The sequence below is a fragment of the Schistocerca gregaria genome, chromosome 4 (assembly GCF_023897955.1).
Source record: "Schistocerca gregaria isolate iqSchGreg1 chromosome 4, iqSchGreg1.2, whole genome shotgun sequence".
NCBI classification, from domain to species: Eukaryota; Metazoa; Arthropoda; class Insecta; order Orthoptera; family Acrididae; genus Schistocerca; species Schistocerca gregaria.
In genome coordinates, this window is record NC_064923.1 from 324,085,467 (window position 1) to 324,107,973 (window position 22,507).

Below are 22,507 nucleotides of genomic sequence, written 5' to 3' on the forward strand. Positions count from 1 at the left end.
TGGGATCAGCACAGCGCAATTTTCGTGACCTGGAACCGCTAGCAACACGAGACTGAGTAAACCCGAGTAGGTCAACAGCGCATGGCTCCCGACGGCGCTTAACGTCGGTGATCTGACGGAAACGGTGTGTCCACCGCAGAACGACTGTTGATTGAGCCTAGACAAGATGTTTGACTGTTATAGATACAGGGTGTTTCAAAAATGACCGGTATATTTGAAACGGCAATAAAAACTAAACGAGCAGCGATAGAAATACACCGTTTGTTGCAATATGCTTGGGACAACAGTACATTTTCAGGCGGACAAACTTTCGAAATTACAGTAGTTACAATTTTCGACAACAGATGGCGCTGCAAGTGATGTGAAAGATATAGAAGACAACGCAGTCTGTGGGTGAGCCATTCTGTACGTCGTCTTTCTGCTGTAAGCGTGTGCTGTTCACAACGTGCAAGTCTGCTGTGGACAACATGGTTTATTCCTTAGAACAGAGGATTTTTCTGGTGTTGGAATTCCACCGCCTAGAACACAGTGTTGTTGCAACAAGACGAAGTTTTCAACGGAGGTTTAATGTAGCCAAAGGACCGAAAAGCGATACAATAAAGGATCTGTTTGAAAAATTTCAACGGACTGGGAACGTGACGGATGAACGTGCTGGAAAGGTAGGGCGACCGCGTACGGCAAACACAGAGGGCAACGCGCAGCTAGTGCAGCAAGTGATCCAACAGCGGCCTCGGGTTTCCGTTCGCCGTGTTGCAGCTGCGGTCCAAATGACGCCAACGTGCACGTATCGTCTCATGCGCCAGAGTTTACACCTCTATCCATACAAAATTCAAACGCGGCAACCCCTCAGCGCCGCTACCATTGCTGCACGAGAGACATTCGCTAACGATATATTGCACAGGATTGATGACGGCGATATGCATGTGGGCAGCATTTGGTTTACTGACGAAGCTTATTTTTACCTGGACGGCTTCGTCAATAAACAGAACTGGCGCATATGGGGGACCGAAAAGCCCCATGTTTCAGTCCCATCGTCCCTGCATCCTCAAAAAGTACTGGTCTGGGCCGCCACGTCTTCCAAAGGAATCATTGGCCCATTTTTCAGATCCGAAACGATTACTGCATCACGCTATCTGGACATTCTTCGTGAATTTGTGGCGGTACAAACTGCCTTAGACGACACTGCGAACACCTCGTGGTTTATGCAAGATGGTGCCCGGCCACATCGCACGGCCAACGTCTTTAATTTCCTGAATGAATATTTTGATGATCGTGTGATTGCTTTGGGCTATCTGAAACATACAGGAGGAGGCGTGGATTAGCCTCCCTATTCGCCAGACATGAACCCCTGTGACTTCCTTCTGTGGGGACACTTGAAAGACCAGGTGTACCGCCAGAATCCAGAAACAATTGAACAGCTGAAGCAGTACATCTCATGTGCATGTGAAGCCATTCCGCCAGACACGTTGTCAAAGGTTTCGGGTAATTTCATTCAGGGACTACGCCATATTATTGCTACGCATGGTGGATATATGGAAAATATCGTACTATAGAGTTTCCCAGACCGCAGCGCCATCTGTTGTTGACAATTGTAACTACTGTAATTTCGAAAGTTTGTCTGCCTGAAAATATACTGTTGTCCGAAGCATATTGCAACAAACGGTGTATTTCTATCGCTGCTCGTTTAGCTTGTATTGCCGTTTCAAATATACCAGTCATTTTTGAAACACCCTGTACAAAGGAAAGGGTGAGTAGAGGACAATGAAGGAAGCCCCGATATGACGTACACAAAAGCGCAGTCATGCCAGTGTCACAACATAGCGTCAAAGGCTGCATTTATTTCGAAACACTGTAAGGGAGGTGAATATTACAAAATTATAAACTGATCTCGTTTGATTTTTTTGTCTTACCTAAGTACTAGTAAACAGCGTTTCGGCAATAAGTGTAACAGTCGTGGCTCGCCAGTATCATGGTGTCCCAGGTACCTCACTTGAAACGGTCTGATTTTTTTGTAGGGGATTTTTAAAAGCCTTGTTGTACTTCAGTCCTGTCAATACTGTCGAAGGACTCCGGAAACACATGGTGGATGGTTGTCAGTGCATTCGGAATACGCCTGGAATTTTCGAACGTCCACAGGTATCGATGAGAATATCTGCTTTCATATCAATGGTAGCCATGTGAAATACTTGTTATGTGTTTGTGCTCAAGTGTTTATCTCCAGTCTGGATCCTCGGGAACTCTTAAACTTTTTTTGCACTGACTCATAATACCATTGGTTTCTGGGCCTATGTTTAATAGGACTTTCATTGTACTCTACTCGACCCTTTTGTTTGTGCCTATAATACTACGGAAAAGCCCAAGACTAGGGAAGGAGTAATTTGTGCTGGAGATTCAGAAAGTGATATAGGCCACCGTTGTAATACAAACTTTAGTTTCACCTATTGAAGTGCGATGTAAAGTGACGTTTTAACCATCTACATTTGAGAAGTGGCAGTTCGTTTGTGATATTTGCCACTGAAAGCACAGTTCGTGAGTTAGTGTATTTAGATTCAAAATATTATATTGTTGTCGAGTAATCACTACACACTGCCGGGTACTTCTCAGTCGAGTGTGTATCAGATATGATGACTAGGCCGTGCTGGTGTGGCGACAAGGTCTCTGAATGCTGTTGCTGCAGCTTAGTACCTATTAAATAAGAAAATGTCTGGATGTACACTGGTGTGCGCTAATATTGCGGGAAACGGAAGGTCACATTTAGGTATCATTTTCAGTTTTGGCTTGTCCGTACTGTAACTTGTGCTTTAACTCTCAGGACATTGGCAATTTAAACACTTCACAATATGCATGAATTCAGGAAAAGTTCAGATCTCTCTTTACCCCTTGTTCTTCCAAAATAATGAACGCAGGAAGAAGTTTTATATAAATAAGATTTCTGTTCAAAATTTGATGCCATTTCTATTCTCTGTAACAAAGATTAATAATGTGGGGGTGTTCACAACCTCTAATGCGGTTAATTAATACTCAAATTAATTATAAAATATTTTAAATTATTCGTCATTGAGCCTCCGCATCAGTTGCCTATTCAAAAGCTTCTAAAGAAAAAATTGTTCTGCAGTTCGCGAGAAGCCACTACTAATTGATTATTTATTGACGCTTGGCGTTCCTTCACTGCACTCCCCAAGGTTTATTTACGGAATGTCAGAAACACCTTGATCTCTTTCAGCTCATCAAGTTGCAGGTGGTCGGCCGAAGTGGCTGTGCGGTTCTAGGCGCTACAGTCTGGAACCGAGAGACTGCTACGGTCGCAGGTTCGAATCCTGCCTCGGGCAGGGATGTGTATGATGTCCTTAGGTTAGTTAGCTTTAATTGTTCTAAGTTCTAGGCGACTGATGACCTCAGAAGTTAAGTCGCATAGTGTACACAGCCAAGTTGCAGATGACTTTAATTGCATTTCATAGTAAAGCTAAATTTCCGTTGTTGCACAGGTAAGCCATATTATTGGTAGGACCGAGATGCACTTGTGAGAAATAATTAGGAAATTCTATACATTTGAAAACTTTCTACACAATCCAGAAATTATATTTATAACTATACAGATTTAGCAGGTGACAGTTGTCCATTGTAACACTGGATTGTTCATGATTATGTCTCTAAGTGTATTACTAATAGATACTCTTTACATTGAATTATTAATCATTTACGGATTGTCAAGTTCCGTACAGGGTAATTAAGTCTCACATTCTGCACAGTCAATATTTATATTCTAAAGTAGTTTAGTTGTAGCACTTCTAGTTCGTGGCACAGTGGTGACATTTTAATCAGAATTTAGAACACTTCTTTCTGCATTGCCGATAGTATATTCACACATTGTTTAGTGCGTCAGGGAACATTAATATACATACCAACCCTAAGTGAGGAAGTTACGTTTAGTTACAAATAACGTTGTACATTGCTACAAGCGAGCCTAAAGTTAAACCAAAGAGACAAAAATGGTGAAATGGCTCTGAGCACTATATGACTTAACTTCTGAGGTCATCAGTCCCCTAGAACTAAGAACTACTTAAACCTAACTAACCTAAAGACGTCACACACATCCATGCCCGACACAGGATTCGAACCTGCGACCGTAGCGTTGGCGCGGTTCCAGACTGTAGCGCATAGGACCGCTCGGCCACACCGGCCGGCAAGCCACGGAGACAGTCACGCACCTAGGAAACTTACAGTAGCAAACAATTATTACTACCGTACCAGAAGGACCACTTACAAGATTGCGTAATTATGTATTTTCAAGGAGATAATTAGAACTTTGACTACCTCTATCGCTAGGAGATCGGTCAGTCTGTGATTCGGCAGATAACAATAAAAGACAGCGGAAACGCCGGTAGGTATTCGCTCACTGGTATTAGAATGGGCCAGAGTTAAGCTGCAGAAACTGAGTTTGGTGCAGTGCCGGTCTTTTGAAACCGCAGTGTGTTTCTGCAGCCTGGGAGGCGGAGACGTGCGGCAGCGCGGTGATTAAGAGATGGCGACAGAGGGCGGCCGGCACCTGCCATTAGACCCGCCGCGAGTCTTCCGTGTGTGATCAATCAGGCCGGCTGCCCGCCTTAAACGCCTGCTGCTGTAATTGCGGCGGCTCTAACGAGGCGCGCCAATCGATGCCCGGCACGGCGCTGTTTGCACTCTGCTCGCCGGCCGCGCACCGCCTCGCAGCTCGCCCCCACCTCCCCCGACCTTTTTCCCGAATCACTGCGCACAGACTGCCGCGCTCCACCGTCGGATGTTTGACCCGCTGCCGGGCGAGCAGCGGCTGGCTGGCGGTGGGCGGCACGGTGGTCTGGCAACCGCGACACATCAACGAAAATATTAGCGGGTAAACAGGAAAACATGCAAGCACAGCACATAGCAGTGGTATGTGAACTGTGCGAGAACCAGAAAAGAGCAAGCTGCTAGCATCTGGAACCTTATGCTGCAGAGAACTTGACATTTACACTAATGGACCAAAACGTTATGACCACTGCTCACCTCAATATTCAGCCTAGTGGCGTTTCAAGCACGTGATGCGGCAAGGCAAGTACACTACTGGCATTAAAATTGCTACACCAAGAAGAAATGCAGATGATAAACGGGTATTCCTTTGACAAATATATTCTACTACAACTGACATGTGATTACATTTTCACGCAATTTGGGTGCATAGTTCCTGAGAAATCAGTACCCAGAACAACCACCTCTGGCCGTAATAATGGCCTAGATACGCCTGGGCATTGAGTCAAACAGAGCTTGGATGGCATGTACAGATGCAGCTGCCCGTGCAGTTTCAACACGATACCACAATTCATCAAGACTAATGACTGGCATATTGTGACGAGCCAGTTGCTCGCCCACCACTGACCAGACGTTTTCAATTGGTGAGAGATGTGGAGAATGTGCTGGCCACGGCAGCAGTCGAACATATTCTGTATCCAGAAAGGCCCCCAACAGGTCCTGCAACATGCGGTCGAGAATTATCCTGCTGAAATGCAGGGTTTCGCAGGGATCGAATGAAGGGTAGAGCCAGGGGTCGTAACACATCTGAAATGTTAACTTCCACTGTTCAAAGTGCCGTCAATGCGAACAAGACGTGATCGAGACGTGTAACCAGTGTCAACCCGTATCATCACGCGGGTGATACGCCAGTATGGCGATGACGAATACACGCTTCCAAAGTGCGTTCACCGCGATGTCGCCAAAGACGGGTGCGACCATCATCATGCTGTAAATAGAACCTGGATTCATCCGAAAAAAAGACGTTTTACCATTCGTGCACCCAGGTTCGTCGTCGAGTACACCATCGCAGGCGCTCCTGTCTGTGATGCAGCGTCAAGGGTAAATGCAGCCACGGTCTCCGAGCTGATAGTCCATGCTGCTGCAAACGTCGTCGAACTATTCGTGCAGATGTTTGTTGTCTTGCTAACGTCCCCATCTGTTGACTCAGGGATCGAGACGTGGCTGCACGATCCGTTACTGCCATGCGGATAAGATGCCTGTCATCTTGACTTCTAGTGATACGAGGCCGTTGGGATCCAGCACGGCGTCCCGTATTACCCTCCTGAACCCACCGATTCCATATTCTGCTTACAGTCATTGGATCTCGACCAACGCGAGCAGCAATGTCGCGATACGATAAACCGCAATCGCGATAGGCTACAATCCGATCTTGATCAAAGTCGGAAATGTGATGGTACCCATTTCTCCACCTTACACAACAACGTTTCACCAGGCAATGCCGATTAACTGCTGTTTGTCTCTGAGAAATCGGTTGGAAACGTTCCTCATGTCAGCACGTTGTAGGTGTGGGGAATGGTTCTAGCGACGATATCGCCCACAATTGTGGGAATGCGCTGACATAAGGGACTTTGACAAAGGGCAGATTGTTGTGGCCCGGTGCCTGGGTACGAGCATGTCGCAAACAGCGAAACTGGTCGGAGGTTGCGTGGTACTATCGTCAGCATCCATGGAAAGAAGTTGAAGGACGGTAAATGTACGAGTAGGTAGCGAGGTATTGAACATCCATGCCTCATCACAGTACGTGGAGATAGGGACTCGCATACTCTGTAAATCAGAATAAACGGCGATCTGTTACAGGTTTAAATGAAAATGTCGTGTGACTAAGGCCTCCCGTCGGGTAGACCGTTCGTTATACGCCACTTCGGCGATTTTCGCGTCGATGGGGATGAAATTATGACGATTAGGACAACAAAACACCCAGTCCCTGAGCGGATAAAATCTCCGACCCAGCCGGAAATCGAACCTTGGTCCTTGGGATTGACATTCTGTCGCACTGACCACTCAGCTACCAGGGTCAGACTGTTACAGGTTGACGACAGGGTACAATGATTGTGCAGACTATAGCTGATCGAGGCATGTACTGCAACACTGAAGCTGGTCGGTGAGCGAGGTATTATGCTGTGCGAGATATTTACATGGGCTCCTATGGGACCTGTCAACGAGAAAATTGTGGCAGACCATCTGCGTCCCTTCATGCAAGATGTCTTTCCCGATCGAGATGACATCTGCCAGCAGGAAGATAGTCCGTGTCACATTGCTAAGAACCACACCATAGTGGATTGTGAAGGATGGTAGCGAACTAACGTTCATGTCTCTGAGAGGAAATTTGCCCAATATGAACCCTGTGGGACACATTTGGGATGCTATCGGGTGCCATCTCCGCACGCGTAAACCACTGGCCTTGATTTACAGGAATACCAAGACCTTTGCGCAGACATTTGTTCACATACCTACGGAAATCTAGCAAGTGCTTGGTAAATCCTTCCCGTGCAGAATCGCTGCTATTCACTGGTAAGAAAGTGGTTATAACGTTTCGGATCATTAGCGTATTTATTAATCCCTGCTATCGTAGCATAGCAGAGCCCTAATGAATAGTCTTAGGAAACCAGGAATGTCTAAATAAGCATGGGAGAGACCAAGAGGTCTTAATATTCCAAAGGAACACATAGTTTGGAATATGCTGTCTTTATTGTGTTTTAGTATCTTAGGTGAGCCAAGACGAAGATAATTGTGATCCCTGATGGAGGGGGGACTGGAACCGCTCTGTTCCGGAATATGATTCCAGAGTGTTACTACTGAGCTATCTTGTCGAGTAGAAAGTGGAAGGAGAATAGAGAAAGACACGTGGAGCACAAAAATGATGGGAAGAGAGAAGAAGAAAGAGGAGGACAGACAGGAAGAAATAAGCTGAGCGGGGCAGGATTGGTCAGAAAGAGAGACAGGTAGGGGAGGAAGAGAGGGGGCAGAAAGAAAGGAAAGGACAGGGGGAAGCATAGAGGAAAATAAGAAATAGGCAGAAATACATAGAACGAAAAGTGGTAGAGGATGGCCGGCTGGAATGGCCGTGCGGTTCTAGGCCATCCAGTGTGGAACCGAGCGACCGCTACGGTCGCTGGTTCGAATCCTGCCTCGGGCATGGATGTGTGTGATGTCCTTAGGTTAGTTAGGTTTAATTAGTTCTAAGTTCTAGGCGACTGATCACCTCAGAAGTTAAGTCAGTAAAAAAGAAAGGGATCGGAAGATAATTACATCGAAATAAAAATTCGGACATTTTCCTCCGTTTCAAATGGTTCAAATGGCTCTGAGCACTATGGGACTTAACATCTGTGGTCATCAGTCCCCTAGAACTTAGAACTACTTAAACCTAACTAACCTAAGGACATCACACACATCCATGCCCGAGGCAGGATTCGAACCTGGGACCGTAGCGGTCACGCGGTTGCAGACTGAAGCGCCTAGAACCGCTCGGCCACACCGGCCGGCTCCTCCGTTTCATTTGATTACCTCTTCTTATTGTAGTTTGTAGTGTCTAGCACCTATGTTAGTCGTTTGTGGTCTTTACCGATCCAGTAATTGAAATAAGGTGCTTTATTCAGTGCTACCTGAATACCTGGACTTTCCCGTGTGTAATGAGTATACGGTGTCAGGGCTGTGGAAAACATCGCTGGCAGCGAAGAAGCGAGGAGGAAAAAATTGGCCAATTTCGGAGTAATACTCGGGTGCAAATTCCAGTGACGAGGAGATACGAGCCAGCGGCGGCTGGGTGCCGCATACCTAGTCCACTGGCAGCGGCGGCCCACTAAATTCAGTCGCTACCCGCCCCTAGGCGTGCTGGCGCCCAGCGCGGGGCCTCGATGAATTTACCGCCACATAAACAATCTCTCCCGCAGCGCGGCTGCCTTCCCGGGTGCGGCAAATTGCCGTCAGGGCGCTGTAGCAGGTGGCCCGACGTCACGAAGGCGCGCCGCTAGGGGGGGCCCAAATGCCTGCTGCCGTTGCCCGCTGCATCTGCGCTACGCACGGAAACCTATCGCCAAGGCGCCGTCCCCTGCACGCAAACGGACATGCTACCCGCTTCGCTTACTTTTTAACCTTGTCTGTCTCCCCTGCTGTGGACCCAGCGAGGAGGCGCAGTGGTTAGCACACTGGACTCGCATTCGGGAGGACGACGGTTCAATCCCGCGTCCGGCCATCCTGATTTAGGTTTTCCGTGATTTCCCTAACGCACTCCAGGCAAATGCCGGGTTGGTTCCTTTGAAAGGGCACGTCCGACTTCCTTTCCGTCCTTCCCTAATCCGATGAGACCGATGATCTCGCAGTTTGGTCTCTTCCCCCAAACAGTCCAATCCAATCCGCTCCTGTGCATCGTGTGCTCTTCTGTTGTGCTAGGTCTTCAGTATGATGCGCTGTCAGTCGGCCGGTGTGGCCGTACGGTTCTAGGCGCTTCAGTCTAGAACCGCGTGAGCGCTCTGTTCGCAGGTTCGAATCCTGCCTCGGGCATGGATGTGTGTGATGTCCTTAGGTTAGTTAGGTTTGAGTAGTTCTAAGTTCTAGGAGACTGATAACCACAGATGTTATGAACCATTTTTTGATGCGCAGTCTTATACAGTGTGTTCTACGATCAGTAGAATACATGGTAGGGATCATGAGTTAGTGTGTGTGTGTGTGTGTGTGTGTGTGTGTGTGTGTGTGTGTGGTGTAGTGTAGTAAAGAGCGTCGCTGACATGAAGCTGACCACTGCCGCAGGCTACTGCATTGTCATTAATTTATCCAGGAAGAATACGTTGTTTACGTGAGTGTGAGTTCTTACCAGTGATTAACAATCAAGTGCAGTGTTAGGCTACAGTTATCAGTGACCGGATGGAGTGGCCGTGCGGTTCTAGGCGCTACAAATTGGTTCAAATTGCTCTGAGCACTATAGGACTCAACTTCTGAGGTCATCAGTCCCCTAGAACTTAGAACTACTTAAACCTAGCTAACCTAAGGACAGCACACACATCCATGCCCGAGGTAGGATTCCAACCTGCGACCGTAGTGGTCTCACGGTTCCAAACTATAGCGCATAGAACCGCTCGACCACAGCGACCAGCTAGTGAGTTGAAGCCTGATATTGTTTCAGCTCGATATCGCCTTCTCTTGAGACTGAGTGTAAGGGGTAGTAACATGCCTATTAAAAGAGAAAAAAAAAACAAATTTACCGCAAATAAGTAGAAGAAATTTTAAAAGTGAATATGTTACCAACTAATGGATAAACTTCTAGTAGGCAAACATTAACTTTGAAAACGAACAATGCTCTGAATACGACTACGTTCGTTTGTATCAACAATTAGAAATTATGGATAGAGTAATAAAAGAACTTAGGCAGGGTCGTCTCTCTCGGTGTAACCCCGGGTAACTTAAAATTAAATATTTTCCAAATAAGCTTGACTATTGTTTTTGCGACTGTTATTAAGATGCTGTTATTGAAGGGCTGTGTACTGAAGTACGAATATGTTTATGTAATCTGAGTTCACTTCTCAAATAATTCTTAGTCACTGGTATTTATTCTACAAATTTGAACTGTTCCTTCAAACCAATTTCCTTGCTTTACCAGAGACATATCTTACTGTCCCCAAATGCCCTTCGGAGCGTCTGCAGCTTAATGTCTTTACTTCTTTAGCATCTTTGAAACTAATGTTGTTCTTACTTACGTTTAGGTGGGCTGCCTTTTGTACGTGTTAAGCGTGAGTGCTACCATGAAATGTAGGATGGAGTGTATATAACCAGTTTTTCGAGAACTTGACAGCGCTCACGTAGTGCTCTGCCAAAACGTCGAAATTTTTTGATGTCTATCGGAAATATATGATTAATGTGCCACACATAAATGCACACCACGTAAGTCGTTCGCACGCTTCATGTTTTATTACTCTTAGTACTATTTCACATATGATTCTACGAAACACAAAAAATTAGATCATAAGTTTATAGGTTTTTATAGAATATTCTTCTCTTACATCTCAAATTCAATAACTACTACCAGAAGAGTCCAAACGGGAAAGCAAGAAAGGTCTATAAGAGCCATCTGAAGATGGATTTCTATGAAATCCAAAACTGATAAAGGTTCGATTAAAATAACCTTTCCCAAACCATAATTGAAGCTGGTTCCTGTTTCAAATTATTGTGATTTTGTTCCTCCTTCACCATACTGGATATGTTCAGAAGGAAACACCAAGCACGCACAATGTAACAGACTTTGGCACATTCACATTACAATACTTCACTATTGTACTTTAGCAAGTAAGGTATAAAAACACCAAATGCAGGTGTGACTTTGTCCTAATAAGGTTCCCATTTTCGTAATCGCTAACACTGAAGTACATTTGTCGTCACCTCAGCAGTTACTCGCAGCTTGTGCTCAATCTTCGGTTTCTTTTTGTTCCAGATTATGAGAGGGCGGCCATCTCTCCCCGGTCGTCGCCTGCCGTGTTGAACGATTAGCAACGGTAAGGCGCCAGCGAGAAAGTCTTTAATGTTCCTCCTTCTGTGTGTCTCTATCGCACACGCCTATCTCGTGTACGCATGTAGCGGCAACGACCTCTGCGTCCAGCCCTGCGCGTCCCCAGCCCATTAGCATCCTGCCGAATCCATTAATGTGTGGCCTCGCCTGCCCCACGATGGGTTTCCGTGACAGCCACCGGCAAAACCGAATTAGCTGCCACTGGCGGCCGAGCGTGCCCGCAGTTTCAATTACTCCTACCTGCGACTGGGTGCTAGTTTATGACTGGCGATCCACGTAACTTCTTACTCCAATCAATTTCATCACACACTGTTGCGACCTCTCACTCTTACTAAATACACATTTATTCATGTTGAAAGCTTTATACTGACACATCTGAAATTATGTTAAAACATTTTATGATGAATTCATGTCAATTTGTATCGAACGTTTGGTCTGTTCTTGTATCTAGATAACAGATTGAATGAAAATAGCAAATAAATATAGATTTATGTTGGAGCCAGGGGAGCAGTGTCGTATGCACTACAGGAAATTCGGAAAGCTGGTGTACAGTTAAAACATATGTTGGAAACGGTGTCCAAGGGCGATTATACAAGTCTGAATCCGCTTAATATTACTGAAGGAAACTTTCTGCAGATATGATTGTCATATGCTTCTCAAGTACGCAGTTATTTCAGTTTCTACGTCAAAAAGAGTGTCTGGGGGATTGCGATACGCTACAAATTTTGCTGCTCACCAGAGAAAAGTTTCTGGTGGAGCAAGGTCCAGCGAATGTAAGGGCCATAGTTTTTTTTTTATCAAACGTTCCTCAAAAAATTCGTTCAGAAGACTTGTAGTCTTGTTAGCTGAGTGCGGTGTAGCTTCACCTTGTTAAAACCATTAGTAGCTGATTTCATCTCTCTTTAGCTGGCCTATGAAATCGTAGGTTATCAAACAATAATATTCACTCCTTACGGCTCCTTCAAAGAAATAAAGGTCCAATAATGCGCCGTCTGAATATTGTTAGTCCAGTTTTCTGATCATGCAGTGGCGTTTCAAGCACAGCACGAAGATTGTCTGTTGACCATAACGGTGCGTTTTGTGTGTTCAGTGAACAGAGAGGTTGAACCAGGCTCGTCTGTATAAAGGATGACATCAAGAATATCAGTGATATTCCCCTCAATAAAAGATGTGAACCATTTTTGTAACAGTCTTTCATGATCGGCACCTTTCAATTCTTGCACTGCTGTCACTTTATACGGCAACACTTTCAAGGTGGGCCAAACCACTTCATGTAGGTTGCAGGCCTCGTATGTTTTCCTTCTCCCAACTTGCGCAATTACACTCCTGGAAATGGAAAAAAGAACACATTGACACCGGTGTGTCAGACCCACCATATTTGCTCCGGACACTGCGAGAGGGCTGTACAAGCAATGATCACACGCACGGCACAGCGGACACACCAGGAACCGCGGTGCTGGCCGTCGAATGGCGCTAGCTGCGCAGCATTTGTGCACCGCCGCCGTCAGTGTCAGCCAGTTTGCCTTGGCATACGGAGCTCCATAGCAGTCTTTAACACTGGTAGCATGCCGCGACAGCGTGGACGTGAACCGTATGTGCAGCTGACGGACTTTGAGCGAGGGCGTATAGTGGGCATGCGGGAGGCCGGGTGGACGTACCGCCGAATTGCTCAACACGTGGGGCGTGAGGTCTCCACAGTACATCGATGTTGTCGCCAGTGGTCGGTGGAAGGTGCACGTGCCCGTCGACCTGGGACCGGACTGTAGCGACGCACGGATGCACGCCAAGACCGTAGGATCCTACGCAGTGCCGTAGGGGACCGCACCGCCACTTCCCACCAAATTAGGGACACTGTTGCTCCTGGGGTATCGGCGAGGACCATTCGCAACCGTCTCCATGAAGCTAGGCTACGGTCCCGCACACCGTTAGGCCGTCTTCCGCTCACGCTCCAACATCGTGCAGCCCGCCTCCAGTGGTGTCGCGACAGGCGTGAATGGAGGGACGAATGGAGACGTGTCGTCTTCAGCGATGAGAGTCGCTTCTGCCTTGGTGCCAATGATGGTCGTATGCGTGTTTGGCGCCGTGCAGGTGAGCGCCACAATCAGGACTGCATACGACCGAGGCACACAGGGCCAACACCCGGCATCATGGTGTGGGGAGCGATCTCCTACACTGGCCGTACACCTCTGGTGATCGTCGAGGGGACACTGAATAGTGCACGGTACATCCAAACCGTCATCGAACCCATCGTTCTACCATTCCTAGACCGGCAAGGGAACTTGCTGTTCCAACAGGACAATGCACGTCCGCATGTATCCCGTGCCACCCAACGTGCTCTAGAAGGTGTAAGTCAAATACCCTGGCCAGCAAGATCCCTAGATCTGTCCCCCATTGAGCATGTTTGGGACTGGATGAAGCGTCGTCTCAGGCGGTCTGCACGTCCAGCACGAACGCTGGTCCAACTGAGGCGCCAGGTGGAAATGGCATGGCAAGCCGTTCCACAGGACTACATCCAGCATCTCTACGATCGTCTCCATGGGAGAATAGCAGCCTGCATTGCTTCGAAACGTGGATATACACTGTACTAGTGCCGACATTGTGCATGCTCTGTTGCTTGTGTCTATGTGCCTGTGGTTCTGTCAGTGTGATCATGTGATGTATCTGACCCCAGCAATGTGTCAATAAAGTTTCCCCTTCCTGGGACAATGAATTAACGGTGTTCTTATTTCAATTTCCAGGACTGTATTTTCCAGGGCTCTTCCGCACATAATCATAAATATCCAATAACTTATTTTCGTTTACTTAAGGTGGTATTCCGGTTTCTTCGGCATCTAACACTAAGAATGTCTCTCGAAATTTGTGAACAAGTTGGACGAACCGGATTACAATGAATACAGCTGTGTCTAGGAATTTTTCTACAAATGCCTGCTGCACAGAAGCTGTGTATTTATCACAATATCGAAACAGATGTCCAACAAGGATAACAAGTTTCTCAGTAGAAAGTGTCATACTTATAATCAAATTGGACATCTGAACATTACATATCGCATTCAGAAGCTTTAGCCAACATAACCAAACTGTCAATGTTAAGCAAAAGTAGAACGAATTAAAAGAAGTAATCGTGTATCTATGAAAAACAGTTCTTGTCGACTTGTGTCCTGGCAACTTCAAATGTAATCTATATTCGTAGTTCAGTAAACAGCGACTTTCCAAACGCACTTTACTTCTGTTAACTAGGGTTCTGTCTCGTCTTTATTTCTCAAGTTTAGGTTTCACTGAACCGGAGAGAGATTTGTGAGAAGTGCTCTGTGACTTTTTAAAGAGATATCTCTTTTGTCTTAGGGTCACGAAAGGAGAACAGTGGTGCGATAAAAGCTGAATGGTCCATCTGCGACAACAAGTAGTGAATTGTAAACGACTATACATCTGATGAACTTGTTAATACTCGTACTTCTGTATTTATTGGTAGAATTGTTCGGTTATCTACATCTAGAAGTCGAAATCCATCATTTTCTAAGTCTTCTTCCGGTGTTATATAAGTGGCAAATTCTACTTCTATAAAGTCTGAATATTCAAATCTTCAATATCATTGTCGTCCAATGGTTTTAATTGTGATTATTGCATCTACTGAATCATCAAGTAAATATAATAGTCGTAATGATGGAAGGGCAATAAAAATTAGTGTAATTGCTGGTAAAGCTGTTCAGATTGTTTCAATTAAATGTCCATGAAGTATATTTCGGTTAGTATAGGCAATAAATAATATATAACTTAAGGCATAACCTACAATTACTGTAATTAATAATAATACGACCATAGTATTATCATGAAAGAATGATAGTTGCTCCATTAATGGTGAAGCTCCATCTTGAAGGGATAAATTTGATCATGTTGCCATTTGAATGTTTTCTAATAAAAGGTCAAACCTTTATTTGTAGAGTTTAAATCTACTGCACTAATCTGCCGTATTAGAATCTAGAGTTTAATGGTAATGCTGAGTAGACATGTAACAGACAATTATATATTGGTTTCCAGGGCAACGATACCAACGTCGATACGGCAGACAGTTCTTTATCAAGCTTAAGCAGTTGATAAACACGCGCCTCTCACACATCACCCATTCATGATTCCCACCTGTCCGCAGCTCGTGGTCGTGCGGTAGTGTTCTCGCTTCCCACGCCCGGGTTCCCGGGTTCGATTCCCGGCGGGGTTAGGGATTTTCTCTGCCTCGTGATGACTGGGTGTTATGTGATGTCCTTAGGTTAGTTAGGTTTAAGTAGTTCTAAGTTCTAGGGGATTGGTGACCATAGATGTTAAGTCCCATAGTGCTCAGAGCCATGATTCCCACCTGAAGGATTCATTTTCAATGAGTAGTTCCTAATTTCAAATCATTCAACTTCAGAGACCTGCTGCGACACCATATTTATAAAGTTGGCGTAACCACAATGAACGTTATTCATAAAGTTATAATTATCACCTCGAAAAAATGAATCTCCTGCCACGAAAGTTGTTGACAGTGTTAGTTCTTCGCTCCATATTCTCCCTTCAATGTAAAGCACGTTTCCCAACGATGGATGACTTAGCGGTGACCTTGCTTGTAAGAGTAGCCATTTTCACTGCTCAGGAGACGTTCCACCTTGAAAATTCGCCTTGTCGTCATTCTGATAATTCCTGACTCGCAATAATTTCTTCATCCGAGGAAAGAGGAAGAAGTCACTGGTTGGCATATCAGGATAGTGCAGGGAATCAGGAATATTTGATATATCAAAGAAGCAGCTTGTTTGATTGCGTCTTGTGCAGAATGGGCTAGCACGTTGTGACGGAGCAAAAATAACCTCTTGGACAACTTTGCTCGAATCTTCGTTTTGACATATCCCCGTAATCACTTAAAGTGATTTTGACAATCTACTGCAGAGACGGTTAGTGTCTCACTAGCAACATCTATTAGCTTCACACCATGGCAGTCCACAAAACTCTGCCCTTGACCCAAATGTTTGCTTTGTTCCTTTCTCTAGGCGTCACAGTGAAATATCCAACACTCACTCATGGTGATCAAACCCCTGACATCTGGAATGATATGCCCCAAGTGGAAAACTTCAGCTGCTGTTCGGTTTAGAGGGCTTTTTGGATGGGTGAGACCAGTCACATCTTCAAAGTGTCATGGGATATTTTAAAAACCGATGTGTGTTTCATTTTCATTCTTTGATTGCCGCCTATTGTGATACGCCCCTCCTCGAGTTACTACTAAATTCTCCTCTTCTCTTGCGATTCCCGGTACTTCATTAAGGGATTGTGCACCACTTGTTTTTGCCATTCAGACCTCTCTGACAATTGTGGAAGCGTCTACGCCATCTAACCAAGGTTTTATGCGATAGTGCATCGTTGCTACTCACTTCCAGTAGCTCAGTATGGGTTGTTGCAGCGATGTTACCCTTCAAACGCAGAACATCTACTGCGATGTTGCAAATATATGTTAGTCACTATTCAACCGTAACATCCTCGGTAGCAGAAAGTGTATTTCTACTATATTTCATTAAAAAGCGTGGCAGTGTGCACACTAGTAAAATTTAGTTCTTCACTTGTTGGCAGGGTGCCAATAAAATGTGGCAACACACTACGAAATTATCACTGTCATTTATCAGTGCCAGTAACACAGCTTCACTTAACTTTGGCAACAGTTTAATGCATGGCACTGGAGCTACTGTACATAGAACAATGAAATTCTAAATACGTTTTGTTGCCTCTAGGCTGTCTTTGATTTAGTCACTGTGACTGAAACTATTCTGTGCTCACTCGTAATTGACTGTTCCGACGGAGCAGTCGCTGTTAGCGGAGTAGTAATAACTGTAGCCTACTGAATGGACTCGAGGAAATATGTTCCATAGGTAACTGCCGGAACTGCTGCACTGTAGGAAGTAGGCGAACTGCAGAAACTTGGCGAATGTTGGTGGTGCCTTGTCTTTTGTGCCTGTTTATGGAAGGATCTCCATCCACGCCAGTACCAGGCGGAAGCGAAGTACTCCATGGTTCACAGCGCTTTCTCTGGCAGTTGGCAACACTGTAGGCAGACGAATACTACGCGCTGATGGGCGTCGTGGCGGGGCAGTTGTCCCAATTGGAGAACGCCATCTAGAGACAGTTTCTTGCAACTGAGACGGCGGTTGGCGAGTGGTCTGCCTGTGTGGTAACAGCCTCTCGCGGCGTTGCTTAGTAGCCATGTACACAACAAGCACAATAGTCAGCTTTATCGATGGGCAATGCTATTTTGTATTGGCTCCTCTTCCAGTATACCAGTTGTACTATGGTGCAGCGATAGGCATGTACCTAACAAAAAATTGATTACGTAACTTTATTTTTAGAGGAGATACGTCCTTATGACAACCTGTGGTGAATACCACTGAAGAGCCAAAGAAACTGGTGGTGGTGGTGGTGGTGGTGGTTAGTGTTTAACGTCCCGTCGACAACGAGGTCATTAGAGACGGAGCGCAAGCTCGGGTTAGGGAAGGATTGGGAAGGAAATCGGCCGTGCCCTTTCAAAGGAACCATCCCGGCATTTGTCTGAAACGATTTAGGGAAATCACGGAAAACCTAAATCAGGATGGCCGGAGACGGGATTGAACCGTCGTCATCCCGAATGCGAGTCCAGTGTGCTAACCACTGCGCCACCTCGCTCGGTCAAAGAAACTGGTACACCTGGCTAATATTGTGTAGGGTCCCCACGAGTATGCAGAAGTGCCGCAACACTACGCGGCATGGACTCGGCAAATGTCTGGAGCAGTGCTGGAGGGAACTGTCGATACATAGCGTGCAGGGCTGTCCATAAACCCGTAAAGGTATGACGGTCTGTAGATCTCTTCTCAACAGCACACTGCCAGGCATGTCAGATTTGCAGATTAATGTTCATGTCTGGAGAGTTTGGTGGCCAGCGGAAGTGTTTAAACTCCGAAGTGTGTTCCTAGAGCCACTCTGTAGCGATTCTGGACGTGTGAGGTATCGCACTGTCCTGCTGGAATTGCAAAAGTCCTCCGGAATGCACAATGGACATGAATAGGTGCAGGTGATAAGACAAGATGTTTACTTACGTGTCACCTGTCAGAGTGGTATCTACAAATATCAGCGGTCCCATATCGCTCCAACTGCACACGTCCCACACCATTACAGAGCCTTCATTATGTTGAACAGGCTGCTGCTGAAATGCATCCTTCTTGGATTCATGTGGTTGTCTCCATACTCGTACAGGTTCATCCGTTCGAAACAATTTGAAACGAGACTCGTCCGACCAGACAACATGTCTTCAGTCAACATCAGTCCAATGTCGGTGTTGAAAGCTATGTGTCGTAAAGTCATTGAGGGTACACAAATGGGCCTTCGGTTCCGAAAGCCAATATCGATGATGTTTCGTTGAATGGTTCGCACGCTGACACATTTTGATGGCCCAGCATTGAAATCAGCAGCAATTTGCGGAAAGATTGCACTTCTGTTACGTTGCACTATTGTCTTCAGTCGGTGTCGGTCCCGCTGTAGGATTTTTCTCCGAGCGCAGTGATGTCGGAGACTTGACGTTTTATCGGATTCCTGAAATCCAAGATACACTTGTGAAATGGTCGTACGGGAAAATCCCCACTGCACCACTACCTCGGAGATGCTGTGTCCTATCACTCGTTAACCGACTGAAGCACCACGTTCAAACTCACTTAAATCTTGATAACCTGCTATTTTATCAGCAGTAACCGATCTCAACTGCGCCAGACACCTCTTGTCTTACATAGGCGTTGACGACCCCAGCGACGTATTCATCTTCTTTATATATCTTTGTATTTGAATGCGTGTTCCTACACCAGTTTCTTTTACGCTTCAGTGTGTATGGACGCACACACACACGCACACACACTCACAAAATATTTTTTATGCGACTTTTATAACAACATTGTCCAGAAATATATTAGCATAGTTCCAAACCACTGTTTTGACCATGCTTTTTCAGAGTAGTCTCTTCCCACTCATTCTCCATTAGGATCCCCTTTGTGCCATTCCCAGTCTGCTGGGACTTTGGGGTGAAAAAAAAACCCTCTATTCATTGGGATGGGTCTCAAACAGCTCGGTCTCCTCTCGGAGTAGAGATTAAATCAAATGTGGTGTGGGTCACCAATGGAGGCTATAAACAGGTGATATACAAGCGATGAAGGGAACTTCACAAGTCTGGCCCGTACAGCAGCCGAGGTGGTTTCATCGTGGCTTGCGGAGCCGACTGGCCCCCTCGGGGAGTCGTCCGCTGGCCGCAGCGGCCGTCGCCAGCCAGCCGTAAGTCCGTCCTCCGCCATTGGCCCTTTCTCTCGCCCACTCTGGCGCGCCTTCACGCCCTCCGTTTACTTCCCAATCCTTTCTCATCAGGTGCCCAATCTCTGTGCTCAATTTAACCTGTTTTCTTCATCCCCGGCTTCGACGCCTCTGCGTCTGAGGTCGAGATCGGGAGCTCTGTAACTCTAGCGCTATCTCCCACCTCCCTCAAATGGCCACCTAGAGGGCTTTGCCTCACTCGCCACCCCTCTGGCCGAACAGCCACCGTGAGCCCTCGTCGGTTTCTGAGGACGTGAAAGGACTGCGGTATCACAACACTACCTCGTACACATTCTTAGCATCTCTCTGGAAAGCTGTTGCTACGCTACCAGAACAGCATATTCGGTTTTCGATAAGCTCTTCAGTCCGTTTTAGATTACAGAGTAATTGGAAGAATGATCTCACACAATTGGAGCTTAAGCGCAAGTTAGAATTCTCATTGCAACGTAACTCCCTTCCGTGTCCGTCATCATCATCTTCGTCATCTTCATGTTGAGGCTTATCTTAATACTTTCATTAATTGTTTATTTCCTTGTTCAAAATGGTTCAAATGGCTCTGAGCACTATGAGACTTAACATCTATGGTCATCAGTCCCCTAGAACTTAGAACTACTTAAACCTAACTAACCTAAGGACATCACACAACACACAGTCATCACGAAGCAGAGAAAATCCTTGACCCCGCCGGGAATCGAACCCGGGCGAGGAAAGCGAGAACGCTGCCGCACGACCACGAGCTACGGACCTTTATTTCCTTGTTTCACAGAGAACATTCACGACAATCGTTATGGTTTGGAACGAATTAACTGAAAGGAAGATTGCGTAGACCATTTGAGAAGTGTGTGGTTATGTAGCTTCTCGTTGGTCGTTTACAGATAAATGACTGCATATTTGTACTCAAGAATTTTTCTGTTGTAAAGAAAGTTTTATTTAAGAGAAACACCATAGGTTTCATTTGAAAACACTTCTGCGATCTGACACGAGATCGAACGTTCCTGCGATGATATCCTTGTTCAGAACATTCTCAGTTTATATGTAACGTCAGATGTGGTAAAATCTGTGCGAAAACCCAGAAAAATGCTCTGAATTATTGGCATTCTCACGACATTGCTAGCACCACCAGTGACACTTGGACACCATCTCTTGCAGCATGGCGTAATGACGACGTCACTGGTCGCTCACAGGCCACCTGTGGACAATAACCGGTCACAACGGCAACGAGGACAGTCAGTTGTTCCCGAGGAAGATGGCTGCTGGCTTTCATCCAAAGCTCGATATTTTACCTTCATTTTACGCGACAAATAAACTTACATTGTTTTATACTTCCGCTGTCAGTCAGGCATCTTTTTCTAGGGCAATTTAATCAAAGTATTTTATAGGTGTGTATTTCACTTACTCTATGACAAAGTTAGATTCACTAGAAAGAACAGAAGATCATTTTCCCTTCGAGTATCGTATTTTTGAAGGTCTCTGTTATTCTGACACCACAAAGGATTTTTAAAACAAATTTCATGAGTGAATAAGTGCACTGAGCGGCTCTGTTTAGTATTAGCAGTTGCACAACCAAAGACCCGCAAGATGTACGTGTGCGAACCCCACGCATAATTCCAAATACTTTCTTTTGTGAAATGAATAGTTGTTGCGGAGTAAAAAAGTTACCACAGAATATTATCCTGGAGATCATGACTGATTAAAATTATGCAAAATATATGTCAACTTACTGTCTTCTATTCTTCCAAGTTGACAGGTATTCTAAAGGAAAAATCAGCTGAACCTAGATGTTTTTGCAAATCCGCTTTAGTAGTGCATCGATTATCTGAATGCCGATCAACGGAAATACCGGTAAACCGAAAGCGCTGCAGTCGGCTAACTCAAATTTGCGCGCGCGCGCCATACGACATATAGAAACTCCACTGGTGCTGCTGGCCATAATGGTTCAAATGGCTCTAAGCACTATGGGACTTAAAATCTGAGCTCATCAGTCCCCTAGACTTAAAACTACTTAAACTTAACTAACCTAAGGACATCACTCACATCCATGCCCGAGGCCGGATTCTAACCTTGCGACCGTAGCGGCAGAGCGTTTCCAGACTGAAGCGCCTAGAACCACTCGTCCACAGCGGCCGGCTCCTGCTGGCTATTTCGGCGGTGTTTTCCCTTACTTCCAACCATCATTGTTGCTGTTCTGGGTTGACGTTTCAATGTTCGATTTTGGCATGTTGTGTTATTGCTCATGTACGTGACACTGCAGATGGAAGCGTACAGACAAATGAGGAAAATGGCGGAAGACCATGGCTTACAGGTTGGAAAAAGCTTGGAATAAGCTCCTTCCTTCAGATGCGACTATCACTGCACCTGAAGAGCCACCCGTCAGTTTGTTGGGCTTTGCTGGGCTGGGTTGATTAAAGAAAACAAAAAAAATGTTCAAATGTGTGTGAATTCCTAAGGGACCAAACTGCAGATGTCATCGGTCCCTAAACTTACACACTGCTTAAATTAATTTATGCTAAGAACAACAAACACACCCATGGTATAAGATTCTCTTGGAAACTATACAAGAGATGTATATATCAATTCCGAGAAGACTGGGAGCTGTTTGAATACCACCGGTTTTTGTACACCATATTAGGCATCGTAGTGTGTTGTGCTTTCGGTATTTCCATATTTTCGTGTGCTTCCTGTACGTCCATTCGAAATTCCTTAGTGTAAACAAGTCTTTGTCTCTTTCTTGGCTCTATTACCAAATTAATGCCTCAGGATACATCCAATCAACAAATCCCTTTTTTTTGTCAAGTTATAAGATGATTTTTTTCCCAGATCGATTTAGTATTTACTCTCTGTTTATTC

The 22,507-nt window shown here is 45.6% G+C and overlaps 1 protein-coding gene across 4 annotated transcripts in view; it reads left to right on the top strand.

Moving 5' to 3' along the window:
- Positions 1-22,507, top strand: part of LOC126266784 (irregular chiasm C-roughest protein-like) — a 1,732,081-nt gene that overhangs the window by 1,194,444 nt on the left and 515,130 nt on the right. For all 4 annotated transcript variants that reach the window (XM_049971325.1, XM_049971326.1, XM_049971327.1 and 1 more), the window contains one exon: positions 11,249-11,309. The gene's annotated coding sequence lies outside the window, so the exon portion shown is untranslated. The remainder of the gene's footprint in view (positions 1-11,248; positions 11,310-22,507) is intronic.